Source organism: Pinus tabuliformis, chromosome 5_2, assembly GCF_031772625.1.
Source record: "Pinus tabuliformis cultivar Carrire ecotype Pingquan chromosome 5_2, CPIR1, whole genome shotgun sequence".
Lineage (NCBI taxonomy): Eukaryota > Viridiplantae > Streptophyta > Pinopsida > Pinales > Pinaceae > Pinus > Pinus tabuliformis.
Genome location: NC_142306.1, coordinates 559,683,565 through 559,695,264, shown reverse-complemented (window position 1 = coordinate 559,695,264; position 11,700 = coordinate 559,683,565).

The window sequence follows — 11,700 nt, the reverse complement described above, 5'->3', positions numbered from 1 at the left end:
ATACCTGAGCAATTCCCCATACATCTGTATGCACAAGCTCTAATTTTTCGCTCTTCTTTTCTTTCCCAACTCTAAGGAATCGGATTCTCTTCTGTTTTCCATAAACACAATTCTCACAGAATTCTAAATCAACATGCTTCAAACCTGGTAACAAATTTCTTGAGTGAAGAATCTGCATCCCCTTCTCACTCATGTGCCCGATCCTGTGATGCCATAATTCCGTATCTTCTCCTGTAAAGGTTAAAGCATTAACAGAATTAGAAATACCATTGCATAAATACAATGTACCAACCTTTTCTCCTTTCGCTATTACCAGGGATCCTTTAGTGACCTTCCAGGTTTTATCTGTGAAAGTAGTTATGCAACCTTCACCTCCCCACTGCCCTGTGGAAATCAGATTTTTCTTCAGATCTGGAACATGCCTTACCTTCTTCAATAGCCACTGATTTCCATTTTGTTGTTTTATGAAAACTGTACCCATTCCAACAATTTTACAGGGTTTATGATCACCCAATCGAGCTTGTCCAAAATCTCCTTCAACATAATCATGAAAATGTTTCTTATCAGGTGTGGCATGGAATGAGGCCCCTGAATCTATCACCCAGGCATCACTAATATTTTCTAATGAAAGAATCAAAGAATCTTGCAACACATCACCTGTTACATTCACTTCATGATTAGTTTCTTGCTGCGCATCTCCTTATTTTCCCTTCCGAGACTTGCAGTCTTTCTTCAGGTGTCCTTTCTTCCCACATTTCCAACACACTATCCCCGATATAGATTTTGATCTTCCTTTTCTTGACTTATGGCAATATCATGGGCTCTTTCCTCTTTCCATTTTTCTTCCCCTAGTATCTGCAATCAAAGCATTACCTAATGTCCCACCGGAGCTTTTCCGTCGCATTTCCTCGCTAAGGATTGCACCAACAACATCATCAAACTTTAAAGTAATAGATATAGAGACAGAGTTACTAACAGCCATAACTAAACCATTCCAACTTACTAGCAATGAGCACAGCAATAACAGAGCCCTAACTTCATCATCAAAATTTACCCCTACGGAACTTAACTGAATTGTAACTGTATTATAATCATTTAAATGATCTGCAACAGATCCACCTTCTAACATCTTCATATTAAGTAAACGCTTCATAAGAAATACCTTATTTGAGGCTGAGGTTTTTTCATACAGTTTGGCCAATGCCGACATTAAACCCTGTGTTGTCGTTTCCTTTGAAATATTAAACACCACCGACACCGCTAGGCATAACCGTATTGTTCCAAGTGCCTTTCTGTCCAGAATATCGCATTTTGTGTCTATCATACTCGTCGACTTCTTTGTCTTTCCGCTCAATGGTAGGTATAGATCTCTCTGACACAGATAATCTTCCATCTGCATCTTCCACAGCTGGTAGTTTTGGCCGTTGAATTTTTTGACCCTAAACCTACCATCTTCCGCCATTTCTCCCACTCGAACTAGGAACCCTTCTCTCCTGTGAGTTTATCAGCCAAATAGACCTCCGGCTCTGATACCAGTTGTTAGAAAATTATATATTACAAAGCAATGGAACACATAAAATATTTCAAAAATATAAACGCATAAAACACATAAAACAAGAGACACAGATATACGTGGTTCAACCAGTTTGGGCTACATCCATGGAGAAACAGCTAGTCCTTCTTTTATTATATTATCCAGCAAACTGAAGAGATACAATCTACAACAGATCCACTATAACACCCTCTTCGCTCTCAATCTCATCTCTCTTCCTCACTCAGAATATAGATATACATAGACGCAACACAATTCCCTCATATATAGTGAGGGGTTGCCTTCTAGGGAAAAAAGCCCTAAATTAAACATAACTTCTACTGTTATATCATCCACCTAATGAGCGGCCTAGATCGACTAGAAATTACTAGACTTTTACAAGGCAGTTTTACATCTATTTTTAGCTTCGCGAGACCGTTGGCCCCCGGACCCCCCAGCCGGGGGAATTTACCCCCCCGCGTGGAGGGTTGCATAGTCTTCCTGGGGTATACATCCGGCTGAAACATTTGAATACAGAAGATAATCAGGCTCCACACCCAATAATAGGAACCATTGAACAACAAGAAAGGCACATCATGGTAGAGACGTGTCCTGATCAAGGGCCTTCACAAGAACAAAGGAGGGATACTCCCTCCATCATCTTTCCGTTTTCCTTTTCTTTTCATTATTCTATAACTTTTTCTTGTTTTCAAGAAAGGAATCAAATCCTTAGAAATCATTTTGGGCAGCAGAGTTATCACAGGCCAAGACAACTAGTCAATCGGATAGTTGGCCCTTGGCTGAGATATTTTTGTCAAGGTGGATTTAAGGTCCCCCTCTCTATATAAATAAAGGGGGGAAACACTTAATAAAGGCTCCATAATTCGGCACCCGAGTAGTCCAAATTATTTGGTTCCATTTTGGTTCTAAATGCAAGTTCGTGAGAGACTTGAGCTGTAGATTGTTGAATGTAAATGGATTGGTTAATGGGACTCATTTTGCAAATTAATGAAACTCCTTGGTGATTCCAATCATGGAAATGTGCAGTATGTTTACTCTTCTCTAAATCTCATTCTGTATATGTTTTTCTCCCTTTGAAATAGTGTAATCAAGTTGTTGGGTTCTCTCCGATTCGTGGATTTATCTAGGTTGCTAAATAAGCGAACAATCCTTCTGTTTAAGACATAGTTACTTATGTTAGTCTACAACCTGCAGTACCTATGTACAAGACATATTTACTTCTATTAATCGATTAACTTGCAGTACCTGTGTGAGCCCATATTTACTCACGTTGTTTGGCAAGAAAGGTACCCATGATCTTTCTGGCATGAAACCTTCATTAGCACTCCACTGTTTCCACCATTCCATCTCCTCCCTTTTCCATATTTCTACTAGAACATGGTTGCTTAGGATTCTGTTGGCAGCCCTATGCATCAAATTCCCTCCTTTCTTTCCTCCTCTCCATGTTACTACAACGTTGATATTAAGACTTCCTGTTGTTGTGTGTCGGCCACTAGAACCAGACATTTCTCTTTGAGGTTGGCCTGATTTTACCCCCTGAGCATTCAGATCCATATGTTGGCTTGATTTTACCTTCATGAAAGATGATTGAACCAAGCCCCTTTTATTTTCTTTTGAATAACACGAAAATTGGAGTGCACCAAAAGCCCCTGTAGATAATTCTCCAAGCACTCATCTATTTAAGATGTCCCATGCACTGGTCCACAATCAACCCAGAGGTTATCTCTAGGAAGCTTTCTATGTCTCCTGAAGCACTCGTGCTACAGGTGCCATTAAAAGTGACAACATCTTTCTAGCGCCATTGCCATGGAACAGATTAGAATATTTTCCCCTGGGTACGACAAATTTTTACATTCTCTCTATTAGGTGAGCAAGGGAAGTGTGGGTTGAAGATCTCTCACCTTGGCAAATCCATTGTTTCAATATTATGGTAAACATACTAGCCACTCCACTATCCATACCTCTATTTGATCGTCTTGGCTTTCAAGCAACCTCATACTCACTATGATGCTAAAGTAGCCGAAAACTTTCCCTACCTTTGACACTGAGATCACTCACCTAGGGGGTTTTCAAAGTGGTCATTCTTGCATTCTTGGGCAACCAATTTGCCCCATTGGATTTTTGTTCTATTTCTAGTTATCTTAATCATGTCCCTTCGTTTCATTAATGGAATACCTATTTTCCTAGATTCAGTGGAAACATAGATAGAAGGCAAGGCCATCACCTTAAGGATCTTCATGAATGCATGGAGCAACAGGGTATTATTTCTAATATGTGCAAATGGAATTATTCGTGTACCCTTTAGAAGAGGATTTTAGAATTTGGTACAGAACACTACCTCGTGGCAACATATCCTCCATAAAATGTTTTCATATAACATTCCATCATTATTGCAAAAGATTATACCCACCGAATGCTATGTTCAAAGATTGTTGCACACATTTTAATGTTGAAAATATCCCTGAGGGTAATGATCCTGCTGAAGATGTTTGTGAGACTCCATTCCAAGAAGATATCTACTCACATCAGGAAGCATTTCCCAGTGGTCAAGAAAGCAAAGAAGGAAACATCATTGAGCTGCAAATAAACCCTTAGAGATCTTATTCAACCAAATTTGATGATTCTCCTTCTTATGATGAGTATGAATTTGATGGGAAGTTGAGAGACATTGAAATACAATAGTCCCAGCCATGGGAAGATGCATAGAAAGAAGAGCCTCTAGGCCACAATACCCAGCCTTCGCCTGGAGAACAAGTTCAAGAACCTCCTCCAACTTATGATTCATATTATTCATAGGAGGATGAGGGGTTCAAAGGGATTTATTTACTAGCAAGTGGGGAGAAGGCTCCCAGTAGCAAATTTTTCAAGAAGGGCCCAAAGTTGAAGGACCAAGCATTGTCTGTGATTACTTATTGTAGAATGGCCTCTGCCAGGAATTCTCAGTAGGCCCTCCAGTCTATGACTCTTACAGTTCAGAAAATGAAGATTCTATTGCAGATTAACAAATGGGTAGCAAAAGATCAGAAAAAAGCTTTTCTTGAAAATTCTAAGGCTGAGGAGCTGAACAGTGTTTGTGACTACCTTGATCAAGAAGATATTGGTCATCAAACTTTTCATGGAAATAAGGCAGTTGCAAATTCTTCTTGTTGGTCCTATGACCCTATAGTTTACTACAAGAGCACATCCTTTGGTCAGCATCAGAGGTTATTTTTGGAGTATGCACCAAGTCCTTTGTCTGAAGATTTTTCATGGTGCATGCTTATTTTAATTTGTGTATTTCGATAACAGGGAGGCATGAGTTCCAACACCCAAATGTTGGCCTAGTTCTGTTGGAGGTTTGAACTCACTTAGGTGAATTCAGCCCTCCACATAAGTAGGATTTGTATATAAATAAGCTCACTAGATGAGAATTTACTTTCCGGTTGGTAGAATTTATTTTTCTACATTTCAGTTTGATGAGGAAAGGACTCTCTGCAAATAAAGTTTCATGGAAATTTTATTTAAGTTCATTATATTTTTTACTCTGTGCCCAAGGTGAAGGCTACTGGTTAGCAGGATCTCAACACCTTGCCAACAAGGCACTGTCCCCAGTTGGAGCTAGTGTTTTCACCCTCTTAAAAGAGAGTTCCAGTTGTACAAAGAGGAAAAAAGAACAGAGATGTTTGGAGCTAGCCTCCAAGCCATATGTTATCCATGATAACCCCTAGAAATAATTTTTAGTTTGATTAATCATTTTCATCTATCTACTACTTTTCTGAAAGAGGTTGTTGTGCTTTGCAAATTGGAGATTAAAGAAGGAAGGACAGGTTTAGTCTAATTTGTTTTGGAGAAATTTCCATATTCTCTAAAAAACCCATTTCTTTCAAAAACCCCATTTTACCCTTTGTTTTTTAAACTCTAGCCACGGTGACCCATTTTTAACTCTAGCCGAAATCCCTTTGTATTTCCAACTCTAGCCGTGTTTCCCCATTCCCCTTTGAAATATCTTAAAAACATTCATAAAACATACCGAAGGCATTTTAAAAGGCTGGGACCCAAAAAACTTTATTAATATCAGCCCATTTTCCTTTGCAATACATATTCACTCATCTCCCTTTTCCTTTTACAATTGCGATATCGCATATCATAAAGTTTCCCACCTACCACAATAAATTTCTTCCCCCACCGATTGCGATATCATAAATTCTCCATTGATATCGCATAACACAAATTCCCCGTCGATTGTCATATCTAATTCCCTTCTCAACCTACCAATTGCATTAAGGTCCTCCACTTTCCGATTGCAATAAGGTCCTCCCCGCCGATCACGATATTTCCACTTTCCCGCTTATCGCGATATTTCCACCTTCCCGTTGATCGTGATAAGCTCCTGTCCGCCAATTGCGATAAATCCTCCCCCCGCCGATTGCGATATCGCAATTGGGGATCGCACAAAACATAACTCCCTCCTTCGTTGAACTCCCTTCCGACTTGCAATTGCGATGGATCCGAAAGATTATGTATTATGGTTTTGAGAAATTTCAAGTTCGGCATATTGGGAAATCACCAAAAAATCTGGGTTAAAGCCCCTTTTCACTTTTCGATGGTGATATACAAGTCTTGGTTCTGGATGAGATATTTTATGTGTGTCATGCTTTATTGAAGTTTCACGTCTGGAAAATCGACAAGCAGTATGACATATGGTAAAAATTCTCTCTCCTGTATTGTGATTGCGATACCAGCAGGCCCAAATCAACGACCCATATCAACAAACATTAAAACATCTATTTCACTTCCGCTCAGTGGGACGACGAGGGTATTTTTCGGCGTATATCCAACAACATGGTCATCAAATAGAATACAGAGTAAATGAAGGTATGGGGACTCAAGAAGACTTAATGCCTCAGTGTGGAGCTCCACTCAGTCATAAATGCAAAGGACTTCCTGGACAAACTCTATTGTTGCTCTGTGACAAGCAAACCCAGTCGATCGCTACCAACTATAGAGAGTGGAGAAGTCGGGCAGTTAAGGCGAAAGTGACAGGAACCAGTTGAACAACAGGAAAGGCACATCATGGCAGAGACATGGCCTGATCAAGGGCCTTCATAGGAACAACAAAGGGATACTTCCTCCATCACCTTTTTGTTTTCCTCTTCTTTTCGCTATTCTGTAATTTTTGTTTGTTTTCAAGAAAGGAATCAAATACTTAGAAATAATTTTGAGCAACAGAGCTATCGTAGGCTGAGGCAGCTAGTCAATTGGAAAGTTGGCCCTTGGCTAAGATATTTTTGTAAATGTTGATTCAAATCCCCCCTTCTCTATATAAGTAAGGGGTAGAAACACTTAATAAAGGCTCCGGAATTCTACACTCGATTGGTCCAAATTCTTTGGTTCCATTTTGGTTCTAAATGCTAGTTCATGAGGGACTTGAGCTGTAGATTGCTAGATGTAAATGGACTCGTTAATGGGACTCATTTTGTAGATTAATGAAACTCCTTGGTGATTCCAATCATGGCAATGTGAAGTACAATTACTCTTCTATAAATCTCATTCTGTATATGTTTTTCTCCCTTTGAAATAGTGTAATAAAGCTGTTGGTTTCTCTCTTATTCGTGGATTTATCTAGGCTGCTAAATAAGCAAATAGTCATTGTGTTTAAGACATAGTTACTTTTGTTAGTCTGTAACCTCCAGTACCTATGTACAATACATATTTACTTCTATTATTCGATTAACCTGCAGTATTCTGTGTGACCCTAGATTTACTCGTGTTGTTTGGCGAGAAAGGTACCCGTGATCTATCTAGCATGAAACCTTCATTAATGCTCCACTATTTCTTCCATTCCACCTCCTCCCTTTTCCATATTTCTGCTAGAACATGGTTTCTTAGGATTTTGTTGGTAGCCCTATGCACCTAATTCCCTCCTTTCTTTTCTCCTCTCCATGTTACTACAACGTCGATATTAAGACTGCCTATTGTTGTGTGTCAGCCACTAAAACCAGACATTTCTCTCTGAGGTTGGCTCGATTTTACCCCCTGAGCATTCGGATCCATATGTCAGCTTGAGTTTACCTTCATGAACACTGATTGAACCAAGCTCCTTTTATTATCTTTTGAATAATGCAACAATTGGAGTGCACCGAAAGCCCCCATAGATAATCCTCCAAACACTCCTCTATTTAAGATGTCCTAGGCACTGGTCTACAATCAACCTAGAGGTTGTCTCTAGGAAGCTTTATATGTCTCCCGAAGCACTCATGTTGGAGGTTCCATTAAAATTGACCACAATAACAATAGTACTGAGTCAAAGAGATAAGCCTACTAATTTTTTTAGTGATAAATCAAATGGAGACAAAATAAATTACAATGTTTGTGAAGAATAATTCTATGTTATATTACAAAAATAGAAAAAGCATAGAAATTTCCCTAAAGAAATTATTTTATATATTTACCATTAGATATTGTAATATATAAATAATCTAGGAAAACTAGGTCAAAGATACAAAAGGGTGTTTGAAACCTTTGAGCACTACTAGGGGGGTTGAATCGGTAGTGTGACTTATTACCAAAATTTTCCTTTTATTTACTTCTCTACTGAACCACATATATTAACCAATAACACATTAGATTATCTCATTCATATAAATCATATAAGCAATGAAAACGAGATAATCATGAGAGAAACAATAATAACCACATCAAAAACACATCCACACAAGAGACACAAGATATCTGATGCAATACCCTTCACTAGGAAAAAAACCACCCTTGTTGCTGTTGCGCTACTCTAAATATTCTATTAAGAAAAATATGTCTTTTACATAGAGTTTTTACTCTCATCAACATGGAGACTCGACCTCATACATAATCAGCTAACTCTTACGAGCCTGGAGACTTGATTCTACTGATCAACTCAGAATATTATGGTCTCCATGGATCTACGAACTACCATCTGATGAAAGCCACCACGATAAATTGATCCTCGCACAACTCTAATTGGACTATCCAACTATGATTGGATGGATAAATTGTTCCTTTCGTTGAAGCTTCAAAATCAGTGATCCACTCTCATGAAATCACTGCTCCTAGCCACTATGTGGAACTCATTTGATATATTTTCAAACTAGATACCAAGACTTTTTGCTCAAACCAGTTCAGCTCTGTAATACGACCTCTATCAGTGAGATATCATCATCAAATCAAATATAAACACCAAAAACATATATGCTCTCAACTCTAGAAAAATAGTGGCCATAATCCATCCAACAAAACAACTGAATAATATCACCAGCAACTGAAATACAACTCATAACAAACCCTCACTCCAAAATATGAATGTTTCATAATACAATAAACAACATAAAACACTATGTCTATGTCCCAAATGCATCAACATCTCCTACAAGAATGGATGTGAGAGTCACTGATATGGAGCTCCATCAGTACCAAACTTTGTTACAACTCCCTACATCACTGATCTGAAATCTAGAGATCTGAATCAATAATATGCTTTAGGAAATAGATATGCTCATACTACTATCATTAGAGCTCATACACTAAAGAAATCAAGCTCGCCAATGGCTCTGAAGCATACTCACACAATTAAACCTTCTCTAACTCACTATCACTCACCATCCACTATCACACAACTCCCAAGCAAAGAATATAACACATGTATGGTGAAATTGAGCTTGGGGATAGGATCAAGGATGAAAAAATTGGACAAAATCAATCCACTAAGACCACCACTTGTGCACTAAATGATTTCACATCATTGGAGTACCTTTTTCAAAACTTTCCCAACCTTTTAAACTAATTATGGAAGCTTCTAGGAATTTCCTTGCAAATTTTCTTCCAATTTGCGTGAGGAATGCAGACAAAATCTCGTGAAAATACTGAGTCACATGCATAACACTGAATGAACTTGAATGTAACCTTCAGTTGGTCCCATAGGTCTGTCTGCCAGTGACTTGAGCCTTTCAGCCACTCCAATAGGCTTGCCTCCATGCAACTGGGGAAAAGGATGAAGAAAAACATCAAGCCTTCAGCTTAGAATCTTTTCCACATGTTGAATCACCTTCTCCAACATCTTTAGATGCATCCAAACCTCTGACATAGCCTCTAACACGTCTACAAGTGTATCAAATATGTCTCCCAAGTGTCACTACCAGGTTGACCAATAAGACCAAGAAACAAGGTTGGAAAGAATGCCAACAATTACTCCACTCTCCAACAAACATCTGCACAAGATGCAACACCTCTAACTAGACCTGTAACACCTCTACAACATCTTCATCATCATCATGAGGCAAACATACTGTAACAAGTCATCCCCATGAGTATAAGCATGAAGACCTATTTTCCAAATCAACAAGTGTGGCAACCCAATAACATGGACACCACTAGTACATGAGAAACCATCAGCCACACAAATGATATCACAAATCATCATAAAAAAGGCTAACATTAAGATTTGACATCAATTCCAACATAACCATCTCAATTCCAACTCAACGAGCTACAACCATGCTACAATGAATGGCATATAAACATCAGCTAGCTGGCTACAAGGGTTGACATCAATGCCAACATGATCTAGCTGCCATCATGAACCAATGCCAACATCAACTAGTTGGAACCATGTAGACCATAATTCTGAAAATATCCCCTTTTGAAATTGATGGCAACCATATACAAACTCTAGACAAATCACCTCTATCACCCCCCCTTTGACATCAATGACAAAGGGTGAGCTCCATATGAATAGGCAACAAGAACTAAAGCACAAATACTAGAGTAGTACATCTCTGCATGGCCGAAATATAATGCATATCAATGGTAATCTCCTATGGACCAATGGTTAAAACACATGATACATCATAACTACTACATCATCATTAGCCCATACATGTGGCTACAAAATAAACTCATGATACTCCTCCATAACAAGCCTATCACCATGATGACTCAGCTCACTAATGACTGGACCCAATAACAATATAATATGAAGAAACATTTATAATAAATGGTTGTATAAATCATGTATAATAGCTCCTACATGGCTAGTCCATGTCTCAAATCTCCTCGGTACATGGTTGTAACAAATATTCTAATATATGCATGGTTGTACAACTTTTCAACCAACTTGTCAGTGAAACCAAAATCATAAATATGGCTGAAAAATGTACTACCTTCACATAGAAAACATATAAATATGCCACAAATGATTAAGTGAAAAGCAATGAATAAAATGCCAAATAATCTAGGAAAACATCATACCATGCATAGCTCCCCATGAGCTTTATATACCTCCAAGAGACAGGGTAATCCTATGGACCTGAATGTGCATGAGGTTGAAAAGAACTCATCAAGTATTGTTGCAATAACCTCATACTCATCAATCCACCAAACGCTCCCCTTGAGGTTGTGCACCTATCATGAATTTTGCAGTCCTCTATGAATATGCATGAAATAATCATGGACTATAGAAGGGAATTCTCTTCACTACTTGAAGAGTTGTTGCTCCTTCTCCCTCCACACAACTTTTGGCTACTTCTTTCTTCCTTCACTAGTTTTGTGCTAGGTCCTCTTTTCTTTTGCTGCTTTTTTCGATTTTGGCTTGTTTAATGGGCCAACAAACAATCTTTTGCCATATGGCCAAAGTTCTAACATGTGTAACACTCCACATGACATAGATATGTAGCAAGAGGATTAGATCTCGTACTACTCATGCTATACCTAAACATTGCATGAAATGTGCTTCTCCTCCATTGGTTAGATTTGCAATCACATGCCTTACGTCCAAACAGGTGACATGAGTAGCAATAATCGTAAAAAATCACAATTATACATGTTGACCAATCTCCTTGACTGCTGAAATTGTTGCAAGCTCCGCTGCTTTGATCTAAACGTTTAGCTCCAGCAATTTGCTACAACATGTCCATACTTGTGACAACTATAGCATTGTATCTCATGCATCAAAGGAATAAAAGGACTTTGGTTCCTTTGAAATCTAATGGAGTTTCCATGATCATCTCTAGAAGAAAAAATTCCTACGAATGTAGATTATCCTTGAGATTTTATTCTCTACTGTTGGTTCTACTTATTTTTCTACTATTGGTGTTGTTGTTGCTTGATCAACTGCTGTATATGCTTCTCATTTCCTTGGT